Raw genomic sequence first — 8,350 nt, forward strand, 5'->3', positions numbered from 1 at the left:
TCCGTTGGCCAGGGATGGTTTCGTCTATATTGTCTTTCCCACGCATCCCCCGCTAATTATTAATAAAATATAGATAATTAAAATGATAATAATAAGTTAAAATAATTTTTTCAAAAATATAACACTTATTTTAACATTTCCTTGTTTTTTATATTTTTGTTTATTTTAAAAAAAGGATATAAATTACTTGGATCATTTCCACCAGTGTCATAACTTCCTAATAATAAAAAAACAAAATTGAAAAATTATATTTCAAAGATATTTTGTTGTTTTGTACTTGATTATTTTATAATTAAATCAATAATTAACAAAAAATTTTTACCTTCCCTTTCTTCATTATCTTCTCTGGTTATTCTTGATACTATTTTTTTATCAAAAATAATGTTAAAAAATTTTTATTTAATTAATAAAATAATTTTTAATAATTTATATTAACTTACATAAAGAAATAATAATTGCAATTAAAATCAAAATAAATTTACAACCAAACATTTTTAATCTTTGTTTTTTTTGATAATTTAAAAACTAAAACCTATTTAAACAGTAAATAAATCAAATATCTGCTTCAAATATTTTTAAAAATGCAATAATATGTATATTTTTATTGAAATTTGATATTAAAAAAATAAATTATTTTTAAATTTGCTCTTTTATTGATGAATTACTATAAATTTATTAAATTATCTTAATTTAATTAATAACTTTATGAGATGGCATTAACGATTTATTATTATAAATTAATTTTCGCCAATTTAATTTTAAAGTTATTTGTAAATATTAGTTAATAGCAAGCGATATAGCTTTAAACGTAAATATAATTTTAATTAAATAAATTTGTAGAAATTCATCAATAAAAAAGCAAATTTAAAAATAATTTATTTTTTTAATATCAAATTTCTATAAAAAATGCATATTTTATTGCTATTTTTAAATTATATAGAAGCAGATGTTTGATTTATTTACTGTTTAAATAGGTTTTAGTTTTTAAATTATCAAAAAACCAAAAGATTAAAAATGGTTGGTTGTAAACTTATTTATATGTTTTAATGTTGTCTGTAACCACAGTCAGATCTGATACCCAATTCAGATCTGACACATAATTCAGATCGGACACCACATTCGGATCTGATACCCAATTCAGATCTGACTCTAATTCAGATCTGACTCTAATTCAGATCTGACTCTAATTCAGATCTGACTCTAATTCAGATCTGACTCTAATTCAGATCTGACATTACAGTCAGATAAGACATTACAGTAACATCTGACAATGGAGTCACATCTGACACCGGAGTCACATCTGACACCGGAGTCACATCTGACAATGGAGTCACAGCTGACACCGCAGTCACATCTGACACCGGAGTYACATCTGACAATGGAGTCACATCTGACAATGGAGTCACATCTGACACCGGAGTCACATCTGACACCGGAGTCACATCTGACAATGGAGTCACATCTGACACCGCAGTCACATCTGACTCCTTAGTCACATCTGACTCCTTAGTCASATCTGACACCTTAGTCASATCTGACACCGCAGTCACATCTGACTCCTTAGTCACATCTGACACCGYAGTCACATCTGACTCCTTAGTCACATCTGACACCGGAGTCACAWCTGACATCTTAGTCACATCTGACACCGGAGTCACATCTGACACCTTAGTCACATCTGACACCGGAGTCACATCTGACACCTTAGTCACATCTGACACCGGAGTCACATCTGACACCGCAGTCACATCTACGAAGTATCAAATAATTCAGAATAAAAAGTTTTAGGTTAGGTTAGGTTAGGTTAGGTTAGGTTAGGTTAGGTTAGGTTAGGTTAGGTTAGGTTAGGTTAGGTTAGGTTAGGTTAGGTTAGGTTAGGTTAGGTTAGGTTAGGTTAGGTTAGGTTAGGTTAGGTTAGGTTAGGTTAGGTTAGGTTAGGTTAGGTTAGGTTAGGTTAGGTTAGGTTAGGTTAGGTTAGGTTAGGTTAGGTTAGGTTAGGTTAGGTTAGGTTAGGTTAGGTTAGGTTAGGTTAGGTTAGGTTAGGTTAGGTTAGGTTAGGTTAGGTTAGGTTAGGTTAGGTTAGGTTAGGTTAGGTTAGGTTAGGTTAGGTTAGGTTAGGTTAGGTTAGGTTAGGTTAGGTTAGGTTAGGTTAGGTTAGGTTAGGTTAGGTTAGGTTAGGTTAGGTTAGGTTAGGGTTAGGTTAGGTTAGGTTAGGTTAGGTTAGGTTAGGTTAGGTTAGGTTAGGTTAGGTTAGGTTAGGTTAGGTTAGGTTAGGTTAGGTTAGGTTAGGTTAGGTTAGGTTAGGTTAGGTTAGGTTAGGTTAGGTTAGGTTAGGTTAGGTTAGGTTAGGTTAGGTTTTTTTTTTTTTCCTTTGCTTAAATCATTTATTTTGTATTAAGTATAAACGTATTACATAAAATCGTGTTAAGAATAAAATCTTATCGTATTACTGATTGTATCGTATAGTGTTAAAATAATATCAGTAACGTATTTAAAGTTTCGTGTAAAGTTATAAAATCTTGTGCGTATCACAAATAGATATACTATTACATAATTAAATYGTGTTATGATATACATTAAAAATATAACAAATATATAACTTCTATATAAAACTATGTATACAATATAAAAACAGTTTATAAAACATAATAAGATTAAAATATATATATACAATATAAAATAAGTTAGTTTACATATTTGTATAAAATTTAATATTATTTGGCAGCGTAAGCCGACTTTGTTGTTTTCGTTTTCGTTTACGTATGATTCGTGACACGGTTCGAGATTCACTTCACTTTTGATCGTGTTCTTTTGATCGTGTTCCAGTTAAACGTATGTGTAACACGATACTTTAATCATATTGTTAATTGGGTTTAAAATGAATTGAGGACCGCAATGGGAAGCAAGTCCAGTAGTTTCGATTGGTATTAACTCATGGTTTTATAAATTCTTAATGTTTCAAGTTTGAGTGGTTTCTTCAGTTGTTTAATTCTTTAATACTATTTATTATTTTCGTGACGTAATCGAGATATTTCCGTAACACTGTCTTACGGTGAAGGCTTTCTTTGAAGTGAGTCGATGGTTGTGACTTAATTTCTGAGGTTGTCAAATATTCGTGTCGTTTTTCATTGAGGAGTTGGCAGTTATCCAGTAGGTGATCCAGTGACTGAACGCTTGTATTATCACATTTGCAGATGTCATCTTCCGTGATCTTGAATCGTTTCAAATAGTCTTTTGCATATGAGTGGCCCGTTAAAAGTTGTGTAGTCTCAAATTTAACAGAAGAATTTAAGTGGTACTGTTGAACGTGATATATAGTGGGTAGATGTTTTCGTGTCACGTTTCCCGTAATTGCTGAGATATATCTATCGTTCCATTCTTTTATCGACTTTTTCTTGATAGTCTTCTTTATAGTGTTTATCGTGGTACGATTGTATGTCACGGTGTCACTTGATATTATTTTATTCTTAGCCAGTTCACGTGCCTCTTCAACACCCTCAATACCTGCCCTTGATTTTACCCATACGATACGAAATCTTCGGCCAGTATTGCAAATAGATATTATATCGTCGTGTATTTTCTTTGCTATTGGGTTATCGTTACACGGTTTCGTGATTGACCGTACTACGGCTTCATTGTCAGAATATAAATTTACACTATACACTTGTTGCGTGTTCACCGTGGTTATAGCTTCTTTAATTACTACCATCCCTGCTTGAAATAAGGTGCAGTGGGAGGCCAGTTTAATTGATTTATTGTTTTCGTAGGCTCCGTGAGTTACGTATGCAGCTGCTGTACCATCTCTAGTTTTGATGCCCGTTGTATATAAATGTATTTCGTCTAACGAATGATGTGTCGTTTCGTGTTCACGTATCTTGTAGTATTTCATTAATTGCCTTTGAGAAGGGTGTTCGTGATCCGTAAACGTGACACGTTTTTCAAGTTCGTGTGAAGTATTGTTTTCCGTGTCCAGCCATAATCGCTCTTTCTTTGCCTTTTCTATTTCAACGGTTTCTTTAATCTTAATGCTTATTGGTAAGAAGTTGGAGATTGCAAGTGCTGAAGTAGTAGATATTGTGTGGAAACCTTTTGCTGTCCGTACGGCGAAAGCTCTTTGAAATCTTTCGAGTTTTTTAACTATATATTTGTACTTTAACGCTGGCTCCCAAATTAAACAGCCGTATAGTAATTTTGGTTCAATTGCTCGTTTGTATAAAATTCGTATCACGTCCGATGACAGTCCCCACGTTGGCTTAGCGGCTTTACAGATAAATCGATATGCTTTTAAACACTTGTCAATTGCGTATTGCACGTGGTGAGTGAATCTGAGTGCGCTATCAATAATTATTCCCAAATACTTTATTTTATTCGTGGTACAAATCGTGTCACATCCCATGTCGAGTTTGATATCATTTGTTGGGTTCGTGAAAGATATTAGTTGAGTTTTATTCGGACCAAACACTAGTTTAGATTCATCACCCCAATTGGTGATTACTTTAAGGGCCTTTTCAGCATTGACACGTAAAATGTATTTGTCTTTGTGGTGGCACACGAGGATTAGATCATCCGCAAACGCTTGCAGGTAAGTTCCGTTTGGTAGTGTCGTATTAAGTAGTTTATCAATTATCGTATTCCAAAATGTAGGACCACATACCGAACCTTGAATACAGCCTTTCGTGACTTGTTTCTTTAGAGTTATTCCGTTATACGTCATCGTGACAGCTCTTTCTTCGTGATACGATTTTATCAGTTTAAATATATTTTTACTTATTTTCTTGTCACGTAAACCGTTTATTATGAGTGGCCACCAGGCATTGTCAAAGGCTGATTTGATATCCAGTGACACGGCGATTACTTTATGTCCTTTCGTTTTCCAGTGTTTTATTTCGTGAACTAGTGTCGTGACAGCGTCAATCGTTGAGGTTTGAGGAGTGAAACCATATTGTTTTTTGGAAAGTAGATTGTGTTTATGCAGATGCCAGACTAATCTCTTATTAAATAAACTTTCTAACACTTTGCCCATTACTGATAATAGCCCGATTGGACGGAATGCACTAAGGTTATCATTATTATTACCAGATTTTGGTACCAGTTTTACGTGTGCCGTTTTCCACATTTTTGGGAAGTAACCCAATCGTAAGCAGCAATTGTATAAATTGTGAATTACTGGCATATAATTTTCTGCTACTTTGCTCACGATATCTGACGTTAAATTGTCCGTACCGGGAGCTTTGTTTGGATTCATGTTTTTAAGTACCTCTAGTATTTCGTGTTCTGTAAATTCGGGGTCTTCTTCTTCGTGAGACGGAAGCGTAACACGAAGTCGTGCTTCCTTTTGTAGATTCGTATCACAAAAATCGTCGTCAGGGTAGAAGTTATTTAGTATAAATTCTGCTGTAGTACGTGAGTCGGAGGAATGTCTTCCGTTAACAACTATAGTTTTTGGTGATGTCTTCCGTGGGATATCTTTCATGAGTCTGTTTGTACAACTCCATACGTCTTCTTTCCCTTGTTTTTGAAGAAAGTTTTTCCAGCTTTCTATACTGAATTTTTTAATGGCATTAACATATATTTCTTTCAGTTTTACGAGTTCGTTTGTGATAACTGGAAAATGTCTGAGAAATGGATATCTGTTTACGGTACGGTGAAGTCTTGTGTAGTCGTTTTTGCAATTCTGTAGTTCCGTGTTCCACCAGGGGCATTGGTACTTTTTATGTCCTCTTACGTAAAACGTAGAGTCAGATGCGAGTTGGATTGCTTTAGTGATATCCCGTGTCACGTTTTCTAATTCTTCTGGTTCGATAATGTTCATCAATCTCGACGTCGTAACACGAAATGCGTCAAACTGGGAGGCAAGTTCTTTTGCAAAGTTATCCCACTCAGCAGCGTTTATGCGGTATTTAAAAGTCGTGTCAGAGTCTGTTTTAGATACCCCGTCAAGCGTTATTTCGTATCTGATTGCTTTATGGTCACTCAAAGAAATTATTTCGTTATCCACTCTCCAGTTTCGTATTTTGTCAAAAGTGTTGATATTTGCAAAGCTGATATCGATTATGGATTTTAAACGTGTTCCATCGCGTTCCGTGTCAAAAGTAGGTAAGAAGCCCTCGTTTAGAATTTCGTAACACGAGGAGATACAGTAATTATAAATTTTTTCCCCATTTGTATCCGTCTTGTGATCACCACCCCATATGTGATGTTTTGCATTGAAGTCTCCTCCGACTATAACATTGTTGTGATTGCGTGACGCCTCTTCAATTAGGTTTAGTGTTGGCGTGATATCCGTTCGTGGGGGGTTGTAAACACTTATAAATCTCAATTTTGGAGTAACGTTTTCTATATCCACCGTGATGATGTCTGGTGTTGAGTATCGTGTTTGACTGATACTTCTGAGATTCTTATTAAATATGACTATAGCTGCTCTCACTGTTTCGTTGCGTGTCACGATTTGGTGTACGGTAAATGCTTTAAAGCTGTTGACAAATTTGTCCGCATTAACATGAGGTTCTTGGATAAGTGCTATATCTATATTGTTATCGTGTGCCGCAATAAGTTCATTTGTTGGGTTTTCACTTCTTGATAAGTTTATTTGTATAACTTTAATAATATTATGTCTTGTATTACGCGTGTTCGCTGAATCCATAGTCAGTCATTTTATCGATTTTAGCCTTCATTGTGAGTAACTGTGGGCATCCGTGATACGTAGCCATGTGTTTAGTGTCGAATAACGTGAACCCTGTGCTACCTTTAAATTTCGTGTTAAGAATTTCACAGTTGTTACACTTTAACGTATCGTCTTTTCGTGACTTCCAATCTTCACATTCTGTTTTGTTGTGATTACCTGCACAGTGTGCACAGATTTGGGTTTTCTTGCAATGGGCTTTTACGTGTCCAAAGCCTAGACACTTGAAACATTGAACAAAAGAAGAGAAGAGTTTATATCTTATTTGGTACACATCAATGTAAAACTGTTCATCTTCTTTGATGGATTGATAAACTTTTGGTGAGATTTCAATCACGAAATTTTCAAGGTTTTCATTCCTGTTTTTGAGTTTATATAAAACTTTCACGTGTTCTTCCAGTTTATCATCTCCTATGGTTCGTGAAACGTTATCATTTTGTGTTACTATGCATTGTAGAAGGTCTTCGTGACTGAGTTCTAGATCTTTTCGTATACCCTGTAACACGATTCGTGGGCGGTTTCGGCGTGTCTCTTCAATTTTGAGGTCTTTATTTTGCTTAAGCACTTTAATTACGTCGTCTTTTTCTTTACTTGTTTTGAGTTCAAAACGATATGCATTATTTGATATTTTACTGTGATTTACGAATCCGCATTTGAGTTTCTTTGGGTCAATCGTGTCACGGAATTTCTTCCATACTTCTTTGTGCGTGTCGTGTTCTACTGTAGACTTGATTGTGAATGCAAATTTTAAATTTTTGTTGACTTCTGGTGCGTCCGAGAATGTCTTTCTTACAGTTCGTGTTGTTTCATTTGCAGCTGTGTTGTCTGCTACTTTGTTAGCATACGTGACGGGTTTTGCTTTAAGCAGCTCTATATCTTTTTTCATTTCGTGTTGAGTTTCGTGTATCTTCTTAATCTCTTTCAGTATCTCAGCACTTGTCGTGTCACGTTTCGCAGGAGCATCTGTCGTTTTTGCCTTTTTAGCCGTTAGTTTTATTGCGTCTAATAACGTTATTATTTTATCTGCATCTGCCACCAACGCTTCCTTGGTTTTTGCCTCAATTCTAGGTTTGTTTATGTTATCTCTTATTGCAATAATAGTATTGAGTATTTGTTCCGCGGTACGGTATATCTTGTCCAGTGGTGTCACGGCTGGCACGTTGGCTTTTGGGTTGTTCGTTGTAGGTACTCCACTTTGGGCCGATTGGGATCTCATTCTTAATGGATCTGTGGATACAGCACTTTCTGTAGATATGTCTATAAGATCACTGTCTTGTAAGGTCGCCATTATATAGTCAACTCGAGTTTCGTGGCAGCTTTTCGTGGAAAAGTCTGTACGATTCTTTTTTGACTCTTCTGTTCGTGTTCACGTGAAACGTATCTCTTAGTGACACGTTTCGTTTCGTGATCGGTTTGATTGTGCCACGGGAACGCCCACTTTTCTTAGATGAGATCAGAGTTTCGGTAATATCTGGCCAGAGGTTGACCGCACATCAACGGGAGTTACACTAGCACCTTCCGAACTAGCTGGCGGTCCTTTTACGATATGTGGCGGTCAGTTGATGTCTGTAATTCTTGAGTTAATCAGTTGGGAGGAATTGCGGCAAAATACTGTATCAAGTCTTGAAGTCAATTATCGGTAGATTTTAAGGCCAGATGACCCGCACG

The sequence above is a fragment of the Oppia nitens genome, unplaced genomic scaffold, assembly GCF_028296485.1.
Source record: "Oppia nitens isolate AA-2021 unplaced genomic scaffold, nextdenovo-longstitch-racon4-pilon3 scaffold44_pilon_pilon_pilon, whole genome shotgun sequence".
NCBI lineage: Eukaryota > Metazoa > Arthropoda > Arachnida > Sarcoptiformes > Oppiidae > Oppia > Oppia nitens.